Source organism: Bactrocera dorsalis, chromosome 2 (assembly GCF_023373825.1).
Source record: "Bactrocera dorsalis isolate Fly_Bdor chromosome 2, ASM2337382v1, whole genome shotgun sequence".
NCBI classification, from domain to species: Eukaryota; Metazoa; Arthropoda; class Insecta; order Diptera; family Tephritidae; genus Bactrocera; species Bactrocera dorsalis.
The window spans coordinates 47,788,284-47,812,069 of NC_064304.1; the positions used below are offsets into that span (position 1 = coordinate 47,788,284).

At 36.7% G+C, this 23,786-nt stretch overlaps 1 protein-coding gene across 1 annotated transcript in view; it reads left to right on the top strand.

The window, feature by feature from the left end:
- The window catches only part of LOC105225807 (neuropeptide F receptor), a 63,589-nt gene that overhangs the window by 18,082 nt on the left and 21,721 nt on the right, over nucleotides 1–23,786 (top strand). The gene's annotated exons all lie outside the window — the stretch shown is intronic.

Here is a 23,786-nt window from a genome sequence, read left to right on the forward strand (position 1 = left end):
ATAGCTCGAAAAAAGGGCAGTGGACGTCTGAAAACAGTAAAACCTCGACAAAAACGACAAATTAAACGGATGTGCATTAATGATCGCTTTCAACATGCTGGAACAATCAATGCAACATTATACGAAACCACTGGGGTAAAAATAACTACAAGTTCTGTACAAAATTTGTTGAATAATCTTGGACTCCGAGCGCGACGTCCAGCCAAAAAGCCACTTCTCATTACACGAATGAAGAAATACCGACTAGAGTGGGCAAAATTACACAAAACTTGGACTACATCAGATTGGGGAAATGTTATTTTTTCCGATGAGTCGAAATTTAATTTGTTGGAACCCGACGGAAATGCCACAGTGCGTCGTAGGAAAGGGGAGCGTTTTTTGGAAAACTGTGTTTGGCCCACCGTAAAGCATTCGCCTTATTTAATGGTGTAGGGAGCTGTAACCAAGTTTGGGTTTGGGCCGCTAATTATTCTAAAAAGATCTGTGAATGCCAAAATATAAATTGGAATTTTGAGAGAAGGAGTTTTGTGAACTATTGAACAGCTGTCCGAACACGCCCAAAAAGTTTATTTTCAGGATATTTCAGCCCCTTGTCATAGAGCCAAAGCGGTAACCAAAGCACAAAAATATTGAAATAGATTTTTCACTAATTTATTACAAACACTTACAGGTTTCAAAACAAAAAGATTTTTATGGAATAGGGACTCTCACGTGGCCAGGAAACAGTTCAGATCTCAATCCAATTGAGAACTGCTAGCATTATTTAGGCAAAATGGTGGACAAAATGATAAGAGAAAAGCGTCCAAAAAGTCTAAAAGAAATAGAAAACATTGTTGAAGCTGTGCGGAATGAATAAATTAATTAAAATTATCTTCAACGCTTTTTTGAATCCATGCCTAAACAAATAGCCGAGGTTATTAGGAGGAGGGGGTGTTCTACAAAATACTAAGAATTTTTTTATACAAAATATGTTATTTTGATTCGTTATGTATTCTAATGCAAAATAAAAATCATATAAAACATAAAATATGTAAATAACTTGTTTAAAAATTACATTATTGTTCATAACAAAATTTACTTCTGTGGTTTGTTATGTGTGTGTTTTTACATTTTTATCTATAACAAGTGTTAAACTATAAGTTTTTTATATAAAAATGCTTGAAACATAAACTAAATAAAAGTGGTTGACCCTCAAAGAAAAATGTTTATCTTAGAATAATATGAATCCAAGTTTTGCGCTATATAAAAGCACTCTGTAGAGTGCGTGGGTTTTTTTTTTCGCTGAGTGTACATTCACACATAAGTGCGAATGTATACGAATGTGAGGCACGAATATTTAATGAATTATTGCTCGAATGAAGTGATTTAAAGTGTGCTAGCGACACAAACAGGAAGTGCTTTAAGCAGAATTTATATGCAGGATACAATACACTATATATAGAAAAACTATATACGAGTATTTAAGGCGGGTAATTTATTGATCTAAAGCTCTCTTACAATCCAAGTGTATACACATTAATGTATGCATTTGTACACTATTATTTTATAATTTATGCGTATGGAAATTGTTCTCGTTATTGTCTGTTATAACAAAATAGAAAAAAATTATGCCGAATTTTTTATAAAAAGTATTTCACGAACACAGCTGACTTCCTTATGTAAAAAAGTTGTAACTTGTGATTCAATTACTATCGTTGAGCGCTCATAGTATGGTTCAAATATTGGTTCAAACAAGCGGTATATCAAAAATACACGGTTTCGGAGTGTTTAAAAAAAAAACAGCTATATAATCGTGAGCTATATGAATCGGCGCAAAGTGAGCTATTAAGGAGCTAGACCTCCCATTTTGATTTATTTATGGCAGAACTTGCAAAGAAGCCGATAAAAAGCGAAATTAGTAGCATTAAAACACGACTGCCGTTTACAATAAGTGTGGCACGAGTCGGTTCTATGTAATCGGAACGGACTCAGATTTTATCCGTCTAAGGACTGTCAACTCGGTAACATTTCTCAAAATGAATTACTAATTATTTTGTATGATGTTGTATACAGCGATTTTAATAATTATTCATACCAACCGGCAAGTATTTGGGTCTAATCTGTGTAATTTTAAATTTGAAAATTCTGTAGGTTATATATAATATAAATATGTACCATAAATTTATATGTATATACAGACGGTTATAAAATCGTCATGCTAAAGGGTATAATGTGTTTTTTTTTTAACCTGGCGGCTGTTTGTAATACGTAAAACTAATCAAGATAGCTAAAAAGTTTAATTTATATATTTAAATAATGACGAGAAGAGTTGAATTCTGGGTGACAAAAAACTGTGTAGTTTGAAAATTTTTAGAAAGTAGTCGTGACCTTGGCCCCTAATAAGTTTAATGTACACACAGTAGCAAGTAACCACTTTACCGTAAATTTTTCGTTCATCTACTGATCTCTATGCGGGAAGTAATAAAATTTATGTCACATCTATCTGCCCATCAAATGACTTTGTTATAATGGTCAGGATACGCACAGATAACAGGCGGCTAATCAATAAACCGACTGCTTTTGCCTCTGTTATTTATGAATAATAAAACAAAATAATTACTTTGTCTGCTTAGAGTTAGAATGAACCGTTCAGCTTATTACACCAACGTGCCAAATTTATGTACATACATACCTGCCATGAGATGTGTGAAACACTTTCACTAAGCATACATATGTAGCTACGTGTAGTGTAATTAATGTAAATTTGCAAAGCAACTTGAGACGAAAGTAATCCCGTGGCATTCTTGTCTTCAGCCTTTTAGGTGAGAACTATCGACACTTTTAAATTAAATTTTTCTCTCTCAAACTTTGTAGGAATAGTTTCTGGTGCATACGTGAAACCATTCATTAAAGCCTGATGTGCATTCAGTCTGCTTTTACCCTTTTTTTTAGCTATTGTTTATTTTTTCGACGTTACCGTTATTGCTGCAATCAATCAGTTCCTCCTAACAGTGCAAGCATGCCTAGAGAGGTATGAAAAATAAAAAATCCCTCGAAGTGCTGAAGGAAAATTACATTCACACTAAAAGTTTGAAGCTAGATAACGAATGTGTCCTATGTACCGTTTGGTTTTGTGTACTTACATATACATATGTTGGAGTAATTATTGTTTAAACTGAAAGTTAATCAATTCTTGCAACGACTAAATGTCTATATTTTTACTATATTTGTACATCCCGGTACTACAGACAATGCTCCTCTTTCCTTTTTTGTTTATCAAAAAATTCATTCATAAAGGATGTACTTTACCATTTATAGGTAGAGTTTGCAGCGAAGTATTTTTCCCTTGACTACGGACTATTTCAACTATTATTCTTACAAAGCACTATTACTTACACCGAAAGCGCGGAAAACTTAAACAATTCTCCTCTTTGTATACATGCAGAGTAATATGTACGTATTAGACTTCCAGGGCAATTCCCAATGCGGAGAGCACATTTAGACAGTAGTGGTATGTTTATGGTAACACAACAAAAAGTTTACCGAATTCTAGACGCATTCTAGTTTCTTGGCTTCTACTTCGACTTACCCCAAACAACTTCGATAAGTACGGTAATTTCTTCCTAAAAGGGTATAAGCTCTTTGCGGTAGTAAATCGCATATGCCTATACGCTTTCGGCTGCTTATATTAGGGAAATGTCAATTTTTCTTCAAATTCATCGCTTTCACTGCGATTTCATTGTGGCCATTCGTACTAGTTTTGTCACGAAGAGGCTTGATGCAATTGGTAATGAAGCGAGGCACTTCGGTCGGCTCTTTTGTTCTTGAACAGCTTTACCAGGATCATATTAGTCTTGCAAGCATTCGTGAAAGGCAGATGTCAACAGGTACTTGGGAGATTGTATATGTAAGCTATTCTGGAAGTAGTTCGCAATGCACTGTAAGTGTAAATACGAATGTAAGCCACTGCTATACGATTTAGAATGTATACGTATAAACTTATATATGTATATTTTCTTTAACTCTAGCTAAAGCGTGGGACGTTTAGTTCATATGTAACTCCAATCTTAGTTAGTTGTACGAGCTATCATTATTAACACATAATCAAAATAATCCCTTGGAAGTAGTGTCGGCTTGTAACCACGTTGTCAAGCAATTAATATTTTACCTATATGTTTTAAGCTGCAATATTATATGAACATACTCGTATGTACATTGTATAGAATTCATTCAGCTTAACAAAGGACAGATAAGTCCAAACGTGAATTCGGCACGTGAAGCTATAACTTTTATATAGGAGGGATAATGGCAAAGAGATTTATTACCAGCTTAACTATATTAATGCGTCCTAACTTTTGTCTATGCCGCGCAATGTAGATTGGAATGTATTTATTGATGTGTTGATATGTATTTTCATATACTTATGCGTGTATCAGTTTTATAATGGTAGAGGCTCAATGATGATCACATGAACATAATTGCAAATACTAATTATAAACATATATTTTTATATGAATTTTTATATGGTGGACGTGTGTATCACCGCTGTTAATTATATACTTACTTATGAACAAGTGATTCATAAATATTCAATAAGAGCGATAGGGAGACAAAAAATTCAATATCTTTGGAATGGTATGAATGAACAAAAATGTTTTTGCAAATTATTAAAGGTGAATATTTTTTGCGTTATGTCACATACTTTTCAATTTTATTTTATCGTGAAGAACACTTTGAAAATTTCCATTGTTTAACAAAAAATTATGTAAAATATTATTGTTTAAACAAATGGATCGTAAAAAATATTTATAATATAGCACAACCATTTTTCTTTGAGTTTACAAAATTTCATCGATTTATCTGTAGTAGTTATGAGAAAAAATTTTTAAATTTTATCATGCTTTAAGTTTCAACCTTCAATAACTTCAAAAAAAAAAAACAAGAAAAAGATCAACTTTTGCTTCACCGAAGCTAATATATCCTTCACAGGTGTATTTCTTTTAGTAACTATGTGTCCAGTTTGTATGCAGCTATATGCTATAGTAAGCCGATCTGAACAATTTCTTCGTATATTACATAATTATCTTAGAAAATAACCTGTGCCAACTTTTGTGAAGTTACATTGTCAAATGTGAAACTTTTCCATACAAGAACTTGATTACTATAGTTCAGTTTGTACGGCAGCTATATGTTATAGTGGTCCGATATCGGCTATCTTCTTGAAGAGAACGACGGACGGACATACGGACAGACAGACAGACAGAGGGACATGGTTAAATCGACTCAGCTCAACATACTGATCATTTATGTATATACTTTGTAGGGTCTCCGACGCTTCCTTCTGGGTGTTACAAACTTCGTGACTTAATATACCCTGTTTAGGGTATAAAAAAGAATTTTGAAAGGAATTTTCAAAATCGGTGATGTTTCGAAATTTTCGTGGACCACTTTACGTGGTTTTACCCTTATACGATTTTATTCATTATAAGCACAAATACATATGCTCCGCTATTGGAGAAACACGCGCTCTGAATTTATTAACTCACGCATTTGCCGATATATTCGGTATAAAGCCAACAGAAAGCTCGAAAATATTTATATAAGGTTTATTGGGGCTAATGAAATTACTGTCGATTCGCAGCGTTAAATAGGAATATCAAATAATCCTACTTATCTATCTTAGTTGAAATTGGCATACTAGACCCGATGATATGTTATTTCACTTAATGAGTTATGATATTTCGTCTAATTTCGACCCTGGGCTTTACAACGTCCTCGTATGTTGTCTTATACCATGTTCTGACCGACAATTAATCACACGATTTCGGCTGTTGAGTAGTTTATCCTACTAATCTTATAAATTTAACAAGATTTCGCCAAACAAAAATGGCAGTTTTCAATTTCATCTCCGAGGTGATTTGAATCTAATCCACGCGAAAATTCTCTGTGCGACTCTGATCCACCATCTACTTGTCAGCATTGGAAATATATTACATTATCACAGCAGATTTAGACACTGCAAAGGGTAAAAAATGCAAACACTCAAATGAATTAAACGCAAAGCATCTGAATTCACCTGAAAATCGATTCTCCAAATAAAAAATGCGTACATTGTTTCATTATAGGGAAAACATTTAAAATGAGACGGCTTTTATGACAACATACTATATAACAATGTTTTCTTTTAATAAATACTAAGCGATGTGAATTCTTGAATGGCAATTTTATCATCTGTTCAACAGCAGTGAGAGCTAGATTATTGAAGAGGTTAAGTGTAATCTAATCACTTAAAATTTTTGGTGGGAACATAGTATTTGATGTAAAATTTAATATCTCTGGTGTATTTGTTTATGGATTTATTGACATTATAGAAGTTTTTAAAGGAACATTTACAAGGTGGGTGGGCGGTATTATAATCCGATTTCATTCATTTTTCAAATGAGCGAAATTAAATATTGCAACTTAAATGGTTAACGATATACATACATCTGTGCATTAAACCTTGTAGAGGGTGGCGCCACACCCCCACATCGAAAGCCGTAGAAGGAGCGGCAAAAGTGGGCTTTAGACGATCGATGCAGACATTAATTAACGTGTATTAACGTCAGCCTCGATATCAAAATATTTCGATATAATTAACCCTGAATAGTCCTTTGTAGTGTATTGATAATGATGGTTGTACGACTTGAGACTGTTGTGAACAAATGTCCTTTGCGTCGAATGCGGGGGGTTCAATGTGCGAGATACCTCCATGATGCAACAAGTGCTGTCGTCTAACGTATTGGTATTGCGTCTGCCCAACGGATGAAGCAATTGCAGTTAAACAATATTTGTTGCCATCCGACAGAGGAAAGGGGCCAACTATGTTTATGTGTAAGCGGCCAAAGCGAATGACGAAGTGCGTTGGCACTGACCGCAATTTTTTAGCAAGAAATTTACTGTCGCGTTGAAATACGTCCTGGCGATATGTCACAAACAACTTTTTTCGAGCCAGAAGGCAAAAGAAAGCTTTGCCAAGTAAGGAGCGGTCAACTCGCGGTCATAGGTACTGTAGCGTGTTTCTGCGGATTAAAACTTGCGCAAAAAAGTCCATGTTACTGAAGAGCGCCGTCAACAATCTGATTCCGCAATCCCGAAGCGCATACTCATAGGGAGATCTGCATGAGGCAGTGAATGTAGTTAACAAAGTACGATACACCATTCTTGGTTCACAAGAGTTTTCTATTGTCGTTTTTCTTGTTGCCCGGTATCATCGTAAAAGGTGGTTCTTGATTGTCTATCATAAAGCCTTTGACAAAAATCTGAACATCGCTAAAAAACGTTTAAGGTTTTTTTGCGAGGGTTGATAATTCAAAAGCAGTGGACTTACTTTCTTTCTTGATAGGATGGCCCAAATATTCCAGTTCTGCTACTCGAAAATGCGATTTGGCAACGTTAATGGTTACGTTGTATCCTTTAAAGCGGTTGAAGGCTAAAGGGAGTGTTCTTTATATTCCTCAGTAAATTTTGATGCCATACAAAATCATCTACGTATTCCAGTGCGAAGTCGAGTTCGCGAAAACCACGTTGAATAAACGCTGAAACGTTTGAGATGCGTTCCTCACGCCATGTTTCAAATCAAGCAGCTTAAAAGGAGAACAGATACATTTTTTTCAATGCAATTTTACCTGCTAAAACTGTTGAAAAATCTTACAAGAACGTCAGCGGATATCTGTCAGGGTGTTCAAAGCTTTATAGTGGCCACGTGGTTTCCATCATCCGTTCGCTTTGTTTACCGAATGCAGTGGACTATCCAATTATTGTCGGAAAGGCAACAAATGCCGAGTTTTATTAAAAGCTCAAATTCTGAACGAGCAGCTGCTAACTTCTCCAGAGATAGTGGTTGCGAGCAGGTAGGCTGACCGGTCGTGTTTATGTGGTGGATTACAGATGCATTTGTTCGAGTGCTTAGTGGAGTTGGACGGTTGATGTCGACAAATCCTCTGAAGGTTTCTGAAAACTTATGTGTCGTGTGGTTCGAAGAAATTCTCGAAGTGGGTAGTTTCGTCAAAGAGCACGGTGCCTTGAGTAGAGTTGTGCGAACTACTGAGTTTGACCTTCTCATAGCAAGAAACGGGTAATCCGTTTGCGGAAAACAGACATTGTCTATTCTGTGTAGTTTGCTGGCTCCGGCTGTTGGTAAGACCATGGCTGACGGCATTTGATAGCCATATTGCCAAACTTGTTATAATACCAGACAAAGTTGTTGCATTACGATCTACTGATTAGTTACACGAAACAGACCTGACACGCCTCGACCAATGTTTTTATTATATTTAAAAGCCGGCTGACTGCGATTCGCGAAGACTGGGGCTCCGCGCTAAAATGTGCGCGTAGACTTGATAAAATAACTTTATTTTACTTCTAACTGTTCTAAACTTTTTAACAAACAATAGGTTGACTGCATCATTCATGTGGCAGGTAAGCGGCATAAATTACTCGGTGCAGTTTCGAAGAGAACGTAAATAATTTAGTTGCGTAAATTTTGAGAATATGTTATTTACGTATTTCCTTATACGAGGGCTGCTATATATATTTCTGGCCTAATAATGAAAATAGGAATATTTATCAACGAAAATGGTTTTATTGTTTTTCAAAATATTCTCCATCAAGATTTATACACTTTTGCATGCGCTCAAACCAATTTTCGAAGCACTTTTTCCACTCCGATTAAGACACCTCCAAAACATGGTTTTTGAATGCTTCAACAGCATCTTCTGGCGACGAAAATCGTTGACCACGCATTATTTTCTTGATGTGTGGGAATAAAAAGAAGTCATTGGGTGCCAAGTCAGGGCTGTACGGCGGATGACCCATCAATTCGACGTTTTGGCCGGTCAAAAAGGCGCTGGTTTGAGCCGATGTGTGAGAGCTCGCATTGTCATGGTGCACAATGATTCGTCTTCTCTTGTTCGTTTTTCGAATTTCTCCGAAGACTTCAGGCAAACAAATGGTGGTGTACCACTCAGAATTGACCGTCCTACGTTGCTCAAGCGGAACAGTCGCCACATGACCAGTTTTGCCGACGAAACAGGCAACCATTACCTTCGAAGTGCTTCTTCCACGAACAACTTTCGTTGGATTTGGCTCATCTTGGAAGACCCACACGGTCGATTGCTGTTTTGTTTCGGGCTCATACGCATAGATCCATGATTCGTCACCTGTGACGATCTTATAAACGTCTTTTGAAGCACCGCGATCGTATTTTTTCAGCATTTCTTTACACCAATCCACACGAGCCTTTTTTTGAGCGATTGTCAAATTGTGCGGGATCCAACGAGAACAAACCTTTTTTACGGCCAGGTGTTCATGCAATATCGAATGTATGCTGGTGGGAGAAATGCATAGGCATGCCTCTATCTGAAGGTATGTTACATGACGGTCTTGCATTATCAGTTCACGTACGGCATCGATGTTTTCTGGCACAACGGCTGTTTTTGGACGACCTTCGCGGAATTCGTCTTTGAGCGAGCGTCGGCCACGATTGAATTCGTTGTAACAGTTTTTCACAGTGCTATAGGATGGTGCTTCATAGCCATTCAAAGATTTTAGTTCATCGATGCACTCTTGTCGTGATAATCCACGTCGAAAGTTGTGAAAAATGATCGCACGAAAATGTTCACGAGTTAATTCCATTTTTTGGCCGAGATGAATTTTTTAATTCCCTGTAAATAAAACAATTCACGATTAAATGACAAAACGTTCTGAGTGATGTTATGCTAAAAAATGTCAAACTTTCCAATGGAAATGCCAGATTGCACCTGGCAACACTTAGTGTTGCCTAGGCCAGAAATATATGCATATAGCAGACCTCGTATGATATTTGTTATTGTTTGGTTTATCAATTGTTGTGGCGAATATTCCCAATAAAATCGAAAAGTTGGTTATTAACGGGACGGACAATATACGCCAATACTTTCTCTAGATTGAAAAAGTTTTTCGAGAAGCATGATCATTCCATGGCCATCTTTTAATGTTGCGTATACGTCATGTCGGACCATTATCATCATCAACTTAAATTTTAACATGTATTTCTGCTTCCTATAAAAGAGGTATGTTATTTTGTTGCATTGTATTCAAATAAAATTTGTAATAAGATAACAAAATGGACCACCTGGACAAAAGATGATTTCGCAAGCTGTACAGCAAAAAACTGTGTTACCTTTATTTTATTCCCCAGCCGAGTTGCGATTGATACATATAGTATATAGAATTTTTCAAGTCCTGCCAGTTTTGAACTTAATTCCCTCAGCTACTGTGCCAATTTTATGTTTTGACTGTTTTACTCTATGGAAAACTGTTCATTCTTTCCTGCGCCATTCACTGCACCAATGTACATATGTATGTGCATGTTTTTGGGCTCTAAGTGGAATTTGAATGAGGACGCAATTATACGGCATTTATTTATACATCATTCAATCAACCCGTTTGTCTATTTATGTGTCTCTGGATATCCAGATGAAATAGAATAACGTTCAACTACATTTGCATCGCACGAGTGACAGATGTGTCCTTCATAAGGCTTCCTTGGTTCAACTAGCTCTGAAATAGTTTTTGCCGTGAATAAGTGCCATATGAATGTTGGATTTTGTACCCATATATAACTTTTGTAAACGTCAACACTTACTAGCTGTATGTACACGCCTTAAATAACTGTTATATTTTGTTACCGTTGTTGAAGAAAAATGAGGTGAAAATGATAAAAGCATGTTCAAAGGATATAATTGTATATCAACTACATACATAGTACGTATTTTGTGATTAAAAATGTATAAAAAATCAGGTAAGAAAGGGTTAAGTTCGGGTGCAACCGAACATTTTATACTCTTGCAACTTGAAAGAATGACATCCAGGGAAAAACCTTACGATGTAAAACGTCAACCAGAGGATCGGAATCTAAGCAATTTTATATATACATACACCATATATAACTTATGCACTGATCTACATATATATATTCGGCATAAGATTTGTTATAAAAACTAGAAAATCATTACAAATAGTCATTATACAAAATCAGCTGGATGTTCGAAAATCCTGGTAATGGTCATATGGGGGCTAAATAAAGTTTTCGCCCAATTGTATTCATTTTAGGCGCAATGATATAATACGATCTGAAATTGTCATTGAGATAACTCAAATATTGGCTAATATCCAGCGCAAAGTCACCAGGAAGTTCGAAAATCTTTATATGAGGTACATTGGAGCTTAGGGAAGTATTGACCTGATTCCACCCATTTTGGATACACAGAATGCAGGAAAATGATCCTGTCTGAATTTCTATTGCTTATCTTACACATTGACCGATATTTTCGATCAAAGTTCAACTATAGGTACTGGTATAGGTATAGGTCTACATATTCGGTACCTATTGTCTTGAACAGTTTTGGATTTGAAGATTTTTTCTTCATAAGGTGGCATACACTAAAGAGTGGTTTAGGAGATATATATAACGAACTTTTTAGAGGGCGGGGCCAGGCCCACTTAAAAATTTTTCCCACAAGTGCCCATTGCTACTGCGATCCTCTATACCTAATTACAGTTTCATATCTTAAATTAGTCCTTAGTTATGGCACTTTATGTATTCTCGATTACGCCCATCTGCGAACCCGATTTTTTTTTCCACCAAGGAACCCACATAACAACTATCATCGAGATATCTCAATTTTTACACAAGTTACAGCTTTCAAGGAGGGACAGACAGACAGTCAACCGGATTTCAACTTTCCTCGTCATCCTGATCATTTATATTTATATAACTCTATATCTATCTCGCTTAGTTTTAGGTGATACGTACAACCGTTAGGTGAACAAAATTATAATACTCTGTAGCAACTGGTTGCAAAAGCATAATAAATAAATTGAAATGTATACGTAAACCTTGCAGTCTGGAAAGAGTGCTTCCAAAAGTCATCAAATATCTTCATCCTAATAATTTTTATTTACTTGTACACAAGACTTCACTTGGTCAGTCTACCACACACTCAAAGCACTCAACCAGACTCAATATGTAAGTCAATCAAAAGGGTTTATTATGGCGTAGTTAATAAGTTCATATATCAAAGATATCGCAACTTCTTCAACGTGCTTGCAAATAAAGCATACGATTGATATCGGCAAGCTAAAATATTTGCAAAAGTGTGGCGCTTTGACATTCCTCGAGCCGAGATGAGATTACAATGTACTGCCTCTTTATATTAATAATACGTCTTTGCTGTCTGCTTTTTACGTATACTAAATTACCACCCTACCCGTTATCCGATTCCTTTTCTGTCAGCATCTGACTGGCATTTGACATGCATAAGCATTCCTTGGACAACATTTCTATAACGTCATTAGTTTCTAGTTACAGAGTATATAAAAACTGGCGTAAGTATATGTACGTGAAATGCAATATGTTTGTTCGCATCCCGTCAGTAGTATCCTAGTCATGCAATTAATAAATGGTGTCTCTTATTTCTTTTGTACATGCTCTCTTGTGTGAAGCCATACTTTCATGTAACGGGTGATCCAAGTAGAGTTACTTTTTTCAATAGCCTGTTTTGACAGATCACGCGTGAGTCGTGTCAAGCTGTCATGTTATTTTTGTTTAGTATTTTTTTGCATTTCATCATGGAAAGACTTACGCTTGAACAACGCTTACAAATAGTTCAACTTTACTACGAAAATTTAAGTTCTGAAAAAAATGTGTTTCGCGCACTTCGCTTAATTTATTGTCAACATAATCGGCCTACCATCCCATCATTTCTGCTTCATAGGGTTTGTGGATAACCAAAATTTGCACATTTGGAACGAAGAGCAACTTGAAGAGATTCAAGAGCTTCCATTTCATCCAGGAAAATCAGCGGTTTGGTGTGGTTTGTGGTCCGGCGAAATCATCGGTCGGTATCACTATTTGATACCTAAAATTCAAGTTCGTGGTTGGGCGACATTTGGCTTGAACATGACAGCGCCACTTCCCACACATCGCATCAATCAAAAGCTTTATTGAGAGAACACTTCGGTGAGCAGTTTTTGGACCGATACCCTTAATGCAAGCAATAGCTAGATAAAATTGCGAGCACGCACACTCCGGTCTTCTAAAAGGAAATTGGCCCAGAGTATCACGGAAGGGAGCCCATACGAAAAATTATTGTACATATAAGCAATACAATAAATTTTATATTTTCGCAAAAGTTCTTGTTGAGGTTAGTTTTGGTGGCTTTCAGCGAATTGCGCCCTTTATCGCATTGAGGGCAAGGTGAAGAGAGATTTATGGTATTAGATCAATGTTCAGGGTAGAAATATTTTCTGAACAAAAGATCTCGTTAACACTCCATCGGTGGACGTTTAGCTTAGAGGATTCGAAAAATTATGGTATATAGACAATCAAACGATTTTAACAATTTTTCAACTGATCCGGTCCGAGACAATGTACCGCTCTCGGCAAATACCAAATTATTTTTTATTACGGTTTTCAACTCCACTTAGTTGAATTAAATTGAAGCAACTTAACTTCAATATTAAATGTTCGGTCACACCATTGCTTGTTTGGTTTTCGATTTTCAACTATTTTCAGTCGTAGTTTGATTGATGTTGTCAACCTTAAAAATGAAGATTCGAGGGATAATTAAATAGCTGGAAATTTTAAAACGTAAAACAGAACTAAATTTAGTTATTTTTCTTACGAAAAGATGAATAATTATTAAAATGAACATTCGTTTTTATTTATATTATGATGACAAAAATGTTTAGGCCAAAATTGATGCGCTGCGCCTAAGAAAAAGCGAGCGTGTGATATTCATACTGGCAGTTAAATGGTTGCTAAGTAAAGTATATTGCAATTCATCAGTTACGCTAATTTGCAGTGATTTTGCGACTGTGATGTTAGATGTTATTTCTTATTAATTTTGGGTTGCTAAACCGAAAATGATGTAAAAAAGTTTTGTATTATAGTCAAGCACCGAAATGTACTAAAATGAGAACAATCGCTGCAAGTGATGGAAAATTTTCCAACTCAAATTCGTAATCAGGACACCACAAATAGAGTTTTGTCTCTTAGCACGTTAGTTGCACCCTACAACATACACCCTACAACACAACTACTAGGTGCCCCTACTAAAAAAAAATTACAATTATACTTGTTGTTTATAATTTGTATTTGAAAGAGAAAATATGAAACTATACCTCTTACATATTATGTATGAATGATTTTGTAATTTATTTTATGTTTTATTTACATTAAATGTGTAAAGATAATTTGCCAAAATGCCGCCCTAAAACTCTTACGCTATAGGAAATCACCCAACCTGCCTACATATATGGACGACCGGCCCTGTCGTACATAATGCCTAAATTTTTTCGGTAAAGGCTTCAAATTCTCGACTGATTTCATTCAAGCCATTGCGCTTGTGCTTGTAAACCTTAAATATGTAGATCTATTGCAGCTCATCTACAATTTAAGCAGGACCAGCGCAAGCCCTGTCTGTCATGACTTCAAAAATGTAATGATCGTAATAATCACAATACAAATAAGGATGTGAAGAAAATAATCGACATATGTAAATATAAATTGTCAATTCAAAATGTATGGGCAATGTTGACCTATATGTGTATGTGTACTGCAGTTGTATTTTACTAGAACCATTTTTCAGTTGTGAAATAACGAATGAACAAAGTATCTGCATATGAACGTCGGTAGGTGGCAACAACGTATTTGTCGTAAGCTACAAACTATTTTGCAACACTAAAATTTTTACTGCATCCAATCTTCACTAACGGCTTCAGCAATGGCTATGAATTTTATATTCGTTAGCAAATTTATTGCTTGCTCATGGCATATAAATTGTCTCTTGAGGTTAACTTTCATGCTACACAAATTTATGTGCACATTTCGATGTTAATGCGAGGAGACAGCCAAATCGCTTAAATTGAACTACCGAAAAGTGAAATGAAGTAGAAAAGGAAAAGGCGCAACCATCATAATCCAGTCCGAAACAACTATTTGAGTCTGATGCGATAGTTTGGAACACAAATAAAATTCTATGCTTCAGCGCGGCTGTCGAATATCTCCTTTGGCCGTCACACTTTATTTCATTTATTTGCACTTTTCGCCATCACCATTAATTTTGTCTATCTTTTTTGTCCACGCTCACTATATTCATATACATATGCTCGTATATTCCGTTAGACTTTCGCACAAATACTCGTACATCGAATTAGGACAGTGAGTCCACCGGGAATTGTGCACGCTACGGAAAAGCCATAAGCCACCGACACCACCATGGCTTATATTAATGGGTATACATATGTGGGACAGTTGATGGAATCCCTAGCAAACCAAATCAATTTATTTATTTTTGAGCAGTGAAGTGCAGCAAATGCGGCTTGAAATGGTTGAGCATCAGTGGTGCCGCACAGCTAGTGGATTTAAAATCATTTTAATGCTCATCAATTTTGTATTGAAATAAATAAGTGCGCAATTGAATTGTATATATCAATTTTCAATATAGAAATTTGCGTAAAAATGCTTTTTGATGAAATATTTGCTGAATTTCACAGTTCATGATTTCAGATTCCTCCCGCAATATGTTCCATAAAGACCATGGTTCATAGATAAGTATATTACGGTTATCGGAATAATACGTTGAATTATCTCTTTAAATACATTAAATAGAATACTGAAGAGTTTAAGCATGCTAAACCAAAATCTCTAAAAGTATTCCACGTTAAGACCTCATGGCTGGAATTACAACAAATACTAAAAAAAATCATCTTCACAGAGTTGGTCGTAACATTCTCATAATACATGGTTTGTACAAAGGTAACAAAGTTGATTTCAAAAGTTTATTGAACCAGTAGCTACACATCTTTAAAAACATTCAAAATAGGCTCCTTCTGCGTCGATGCAGCGCTGACAGCGTGATTTATAAGCATTGAAGGCGTCCCGGAAAGCGTCCCGGTGCATGCTGCTTGCGTCCCCTCTGTCGTCTCAAAAGCTTGCTTTTCATCAGCCTTTTCAGGCAGGTCTACAGATGGGCTGTTGGGCGGCTGCGGAAGCGTTGGGATGCCGGCCCTGCTTAGGTAGCTGTTCACGAGAAAGGCGGTGTGTGCCGGGGCGTTGTTGTGGTGCAACTTCCAATCGGCTGTGATGTCTTGTCGGACCCGATTGACCGTTCGTTTAAGTCTCTTGAGGACTTTCGTAAATTTAACATCTGAGCAGTTTGACATCTTGTTGGAACCAAATGTCCCCGAGATCACGAGCTTCAATTTCAGGTATCAAATAGTCGGTTACCATAATGCAATAACGGTCGACACTGACTGTTACGTTCTCACCGGCAATAAGAAATATAGACCGTTGATTCCAGCGGCCCACACCTAACCGTTGTTTCTTCTGGTTGAAATGCCAACTCTTGAATCTATTCAGGTTGCTCTTAGCCCCAAATGTGGCAATTTTTTTTGTTTACATAACCATTGAGCCAGAAATGGGTCTAGTCGGATCGTCGCTTGTGAAAGTTAGTCGGCTTCAGTTTTTGCACAAGCTGTATTTTGTACGATTTCAATTTAAGATCTCGACGTAAAATGCGCCAAGTCGTTCCATATGTCAGTCTAAGTTGCTCCGAACCGCACCGAATCGACTCTCCACAGTCTTTGTGTGCACTTTCAGCTACGGCTACTATATTTTCCTCACAGCGTGCTGGATCTGATTTATTCGATCGAATATTATCCAACAATGAATGCTCATTCTCAAGGTAGGTGATGGTGTCGCAAATAGTATGTTCAGTAGGACGATTGTGTTGACCAAAAGTTGAGTGAAGCGCGAGTTAATTTTACATGAAATAAAAATGAGTCAAAAGAATATATTTTTGAGCTGCACCGAAATGTTTACTCTTTACTAATACTCTAAAGACTAACTTATTACATGGTTCTTACTTCTATTTATACTAACTAGTATGTTTACTTATTAAGTGTTGTTAATTTGTTTAGATATAATACCATATATTGCTTGTTTAGGTTTGTTTACATAAATCTTAGTGCTACTTATACTATTGAGATGCTGGTTGTTTACTAGTAAATAACGTTTGGGTTTTGCACTTCTATTGTTCTAAGATAAGGTTGTTTTGATGAATTTTCTAACATAAAGTTGTTCTGATGATTGCTTGTTTAGGATATTTTGATAAGATACTACATATTATAAGGAAAACGTTCCTTAACTCGCGCGAAGCACATTCTTTCCAGAACGTGAATTTTCGCAATAAAAATGAATGATTTGTAAACCTTGTTCAGGCTTTTCAAGCCTTTCCTTGAGGAAATGCCGAACAATACAAAGCGAAAATAACATGAAAGCTTGACCTGTCAAAGGAAGACTTTCGAAAAGTACTTCTACATCTACTTCTACACATTTTGATTCATCCGACCTTTTTTGTGAGACATAGGCCATTAAGTCTGATCGTTCTAAAAGATATCACAAGAATGATGAATTTATCATATTTGTGATATGGTCGCAAAAATTTAAGAAGTGATGATGGATTCTATTACGAAATACAAAATTACATACCCATACGTAACTAAGCTTCAAAAGTCAAATTCTTTATAAAAAAATTTAGTTCAAATATTTCAGACTTTTGCACGAAACAGTACAATATTAATCGACAAACTTAAAAATTCCTTTCGTAGTTCATACACATGCATCGCTTGAGCTACGAGTAAATCAGTCAAAACTACGAACCTGAGCCGGCTGTTAAATCGATTAATTAGTTAGGCATATGTACTATGTAGTATTCCATAAAGTTCTAAATTTCCAAAAATAATGACAATTTTCCATTAATACAAATTTTACATAAATTACTCACTCACATTTCCGCGCCTATGCTTTATGTGGTAGAAAATAATGACATAGCAAAATAGCTAAATATAGCAGTGAAATTTTCATCATAATTTATGCAATAGCATAAATTTGAATTCATCGAAACGCTGATGTCACAATGCAAAAAAAAAAAGGTAATGAAAAAGGTGCTATGTGGAATTTTCAATTGAATATTCAAGCTAGCTGGAGGTCAACATTATTTTAAATTTGTATATATCATCGAAAGGGACTAAAGTAAAACAAGTAAGGAAGGCTAAGTTCGAGTGTATTTTATGTAAAGCGTTATGATACAAATGTGTTGGTAAGGAATATTTGTTGTGAACGAGCCTTAATATTTTATCTGTTTGGTTGACAGAAGTCATACCTGAGATAATGATTTGATGTGAGAAATAAAGAACGTGGCAGACCACCAAACAAGTCTCGAGTTATAAGTGTTCGAACAAACCCGTCTTTGTTTTATATACATACATACATATGTATATAGATAATGTATTAAATCAAATTGAATTACAATAACTAACGTAAGCCGATAAAAGCTTAAGAAAATGCCGATATTTATGTTACTAAACTCAAGTCATATATGTCATTGCATCTTGCGTGGGTTGCCAACTCTGCATATGCATGCAGCTGTCAAAAGTTGATGCATACTAGGGCGGGTCGATTCCGAACTTTTTCGATTCGGGATTTCTAATAGTGCCGAAAAGTTGCCTTAGTACTTCCTGATTCCAATGCAACTTTTTTTTTTTAGATCGGATTGCATCTTCAACCCCAACTCCGGCCTTGAAATTTCGGAAATTCGCCTAAAAACGTGAAACTGTCTACCTAGCGCCTGAAATACGCATCTCAATGCAGAATGTATAAAACAAAAGTTATTTGTCACGTCATTTGCTCCGAAATGGTATATGTGATCATAGCCGTAGGACGAACCGTTCCCGAGATACGAGCGAAAATGCGGCGCTCCACAGCGCAACGTGAAAATCGGCTTGCGGCCACACTTCTTGACGTTGATTTCGCCGAGTGCTATCACTCACATTCATTCACCTACACCATACGACACGTTCGGACTGGTCTCCACATAAATATTTTTTCATGGAGTTCCTTCACTCTTGTCGTTGATTCACTTATATTCTGCTATCACTTATACTCTCTCAACAGACCACAGAACTCAAAATGTCTGTATCTAAATTTAAATTTAGACAGAAATGTCCTGTGTTTGGCATATATCCGTACAATCTCTCTGAGTCCCAGCTACCACTTACCAGGATGTTCTTTTGTGTTATCAGTTTGAAAGATTTCGTATAGGGCGACCCTGAGGCGACAACTATGAACCTAGGAGTAAAGAAGTTACAGAAATAGTTGCAAAAAAGGTTGAAAATACTTTCAAAAAGTCATCTATTCCGATAGTTTCACACATCAGAGTTGTACAAATGCTCACCACATACAAAGGAAAGGAAAGTTCCTATCAATGAACAACCATTACTCTTGGACCAGAGAACTAGAAGAATTGGTCACATTGGAAGTTTTGATCTACCTGAAACAAAAAAGATTACAAAGAAAAATGAACGTAAAGAAAAGCTTTCAAAACGTCATTCAACATCAATACTTACCAGAAAAGTATCAGCTAGAACACGTGACCATTCAGATCAGCCAGGCTCTCATACAGACGACAACAATGTAGGTACGTCGCACATGGATTCTTCCAAAAACGATGCTGATGATGAATTTTCTCTTCGATCCTCTAAAACCAAACAAAACATACTAGTATTAGAACACACTGCTTTAGTTGCCCAAACATGTGGAGTAAGTGATATAGCAGCGGCCTTGATTGTTTCATCTGCTTATCTGGATGCCAAAAAAGCAGGTTTGATAACAGAGGATCAGGCTGGCTTTGTCACTGACAAATGCAAGATTAGTCGGGCAAAGAAAAGTGTTGGAGTTAAGCTCCAAAATACCGAAAGTATTGACTCTGTATATGGGCTGTATTTTGACGGCCGCAAAGACAATACACTTACACAAGTCAGCGAAGGTAAAAAGTACTACCGCGACACTGTCAAAGAGGAACATATTTCTCTTATAGCGTAACCTGGTTGTCATTACTTTGGCCACGTCACCTCTCCTTCCGGGTCAGCTGAGGATGAGACGCAAGCTATATGGCAACATTTACAAGACAATTCAGTTGATGTGGAACATTTAGAAGTTGTCGGTGCTGATGGCACCAACACGAACACAGGTTGGAAAGGTGGAATCATTCGGAAACTAGAAGAAAGAATAGGTAGGCCATTACAGTGGGTTATTTTGTCTTCTACATTTCAACGAACTTCCATTTCGTGCTCTTTTCGAACACATAGATGGTGTCTCAAAGAGTCCAAATACATTCTCTGGCGACATAGGTAAACCGCTCCCTGATTGTGAGAAGTTGCCTGTTGTCAAATTTGAAAGTTGTCCATCCTGCCAATTACCTTCTGAGGTTATTAATCCGACCCAACTTAGCACAGACCAAGCTTATCTCTATAAAATATCAGAAGTTGTTATTTCCGGTCAATGTTCCTTAGATTTAGCATCGATGCATCCAGGTAACATGTGCAAATCTCGCTGGCTCACCTGTGCAAATAGAATTCTTAGATTATACATTTCTACTGACAAACCAACAAAGGAAATAATGATTTTGGTCAAGTACATACTTACAGTTTACTCACCTTTGTGGTTCTCAATAAGATTCAACAGTTCAATCAAAGATGGCTCGCGCCATTTCTATGCTGCAATTCAAAAGTCGAGGTACTTACCTGCTAAACTGCGCAAAGTTGTCGATTCATCCATTCAAACTGGTGACAGAGGCATCTAGGCAACAAGTGCCAAAGTTTAGAACAAAATCTGATTTTATCAATAAATTTTACACAGATTCAGACTAAAACAAGCCTGACATATGGTTGGTTGGTTGGGTTGGGCTTGGGAGGAACCCGAAGAGCAGCCACCTCCACGCGGTGGGTTCTGGGTGACCAATACAGGTTAGCTGAGAGCTACAACAATTTTCACCTTGCGCTGTGGGGCGCCGCATTTTCGCTCGTATCTCGGGAACGGTTCGTCCTACGGCCATGATCACATATACCATTTCGGTAGCAAATGATGTGACAAATAACTTTTGTTTTATACATTTTGCCATGAGATGCGTATTTCAGGCGCTAGGTAGACAATTTAACGATTTTAGGCGAATTTCCGAAATTTCAAGGCCGGAGTTGGGGTTGAAGATGCAATCCGATCTGAAAACAAAATTTGCATTGGAATCAGGAAGTACTAAGGCAACTTTTCCGCACTATTAGAAATCCCGAATCGAAAAAAGTCCGGAATCGACCCACCCTAATGCACACAACGCCATCTACTGGCAATACAGCATTTAAAATCATGTTCGTTTTTATTTCCTTTTTAAAATCGTATTTGAAAATTTATTTTCTTCATAATTTTTTATTTTCGGAAAATTTTCCAGAATTTTCTTAAGTATTCTCCTTGTTTGGGCGGACACCTGTCCGAATTGGTGGTAATCACCGAAATCAGTCCAGGCGTTCTCCAGTTATAAGCGTAGTAACTAACGTCACTTTCTTTTATATAAGTATATAGATGTATTATATTTCACAGATTGACCGAAGGTAGGCATGCACACTGAAATTTGGCGTCTAGGTTGTTGAAAAGTTATAGTTTGGGCAAATTTGTATCCAGTTACATTGATTGCTTCTTTATTTGTGGAAAATAAAAGAACGAGATGAAATTAATTTAGTTATATTCGAAGAGATTTTTCTGATTTCGCCCATTTTTACATCGCAATGACAAAAAATTTCAAAATGTCTTTGGTTGAAATCGGTCGCGTAGCTCCCGAGATAAATATAACTCCCATTATCTAAATTTGACACCGGCTCCATTGAAACCCTCTCCCACCTCATCGGGTATAGAGTCTTCCAAGCATTTAGTTAGTGATTTATCGCGCTCTTAGAGGTTTTTAACGAACCTATTATATGAGGAGAGCCCCATTTCATTCGTTCTCAGCGTACTTGGTTATTGTAGCTTTATTAGTCTAGGAGATATGTACGTACATTAAATCTATTAGTTGGCGGGGCCCTGTTAAGTTTTTTGTTTAGCCCACTTATGGCCAAGGCAATGGTGCGATTACGCTCATCTAAGAGCTCGTCTTCTTTTTTTTCCTAGGAAAACGTGTTCTTTACGATATCTCAGTTTTTTCTCAAGATACAGATTTCACGTACAGATGAATGGAGACACTCACTAATTCGTCCACAAAACAATCAGGGATTGAACATTTTTTTTATTATCGGTGACGGAAGTCGTCAATAAAGCCTTTTATTGTTGGATAACATCAGAATCAAGAGTTTAGAAAGGTTTGGAGCGCAAGCCTAAGCGTCGAATACTTTCAGAGCTGCAGTGTTTTCGTCCATTCGGACAACATGACCTAGCCAGCGTAGCCGCTGTCTTTTAATTCGCTGAACTATCTCAATGTCGTCATACATATATCTCATACAGCTCATCGTTCCATCGAATGCGATATTCGCCGTGGCCAACGCGCAAAGGACCATAAATCTTTCGCAGAACTTTTCTCGAAAACTCGCAACGTCGACTCATCAGTTGTTGTCATCGTCCAGGCCTCTGCACCGTATAGCAGGACGGGAATTATGAGTGACTTATAGAGTTTGGTTTTTGTTCGTCGAGAGGGGACTTTACTTTCCAATTGCCTACTCAGTCCGAAGTAGCACCTGTTGGCAAGAGTAATCCTGGGTTGGATTTCCAGGCTGACATTGTTGGTGGTGTTTACGCTGGCTCCAAGATAGACGAAATTATCTACAACTTCAAAGTTATGAGTGTCAACAGTGACGTGAGAGACTAGTCGCGAGTGCGACGACTGTTTGTTTGATGACAGGAGATATTTCGTCTTGCCCTCGTTCACTGCCAGACCCATTTGCTTTGCTTCCTTGTCCAGTCTGGAGAAAGCAGAACTAACGGCGCGAATGTTGAGGCCGATGATATCAATATTCTAATCCATTGGTTTTAGAAAACTTGCTTTCCATTGCAAAATACATTTCGTTTGTTCGTTTAGTTTTGGTTGTAAGCATCTCTCGCTAAGCCTAACTGTTGCCGGCAGTAGGGATTTTGATTGCAGTTTTTTGCAGTTTTTTTGTTTAATCCTGCCAGATGCAGATTAACTATATTTTTCGAGTATATGCGTTCTCTTTTGTTGTGCGTTCTTTCTGCCGTCTCACTCCTTTATCTGCTACAGAAGAATATTTGCATATATACATATCTTTCCTTTAAAGCATATGTATTAACGTCAACAGCTTGACATTGAATACTGGTGACGCAAGTGTTATCCTATTTTTCGCCACAAGCACCTCATCGCCACTTTGCTGACTGTCAAAGTTCAAGGACTGCCAAGTTACGCATATTGAATTTGATTCTAAGGCAAATGTTGGTAAGAAATTTACTTGGTGGGATGGAACGATTATATGGATGAATTTTCTGCATTTCTTTAGAAAAGTACAAACAGAAGAAAGTATTTATAAAATGTAAATAAGATCTCCTCTTTACTTACTAATAACCAAACATTCATTACAAAATAATTTTTTTTTGACATTCAGTCATTCTGGATTAGAGGAAAATATATAAATATTATTAGGATTAAATTAGGATGAATATTTTATTAAGATTTCTTATTACTGTCTGTTTTTAGGTCATTAATTGTGCGATACCTTATATCTATGTGTAAGAACAAGATGGGACAATTTTGTAAGTTGCGCGAGTTTATTAACATGTTAAAGGACATGAATCAAATATTGTAAAATTATAAGTATGTATGTATGTTGCTTCAGAGTATAATACTTTTGTTCACCTAACGCATATCGACAAAATGTCTGGAGTCTGCTAAAAT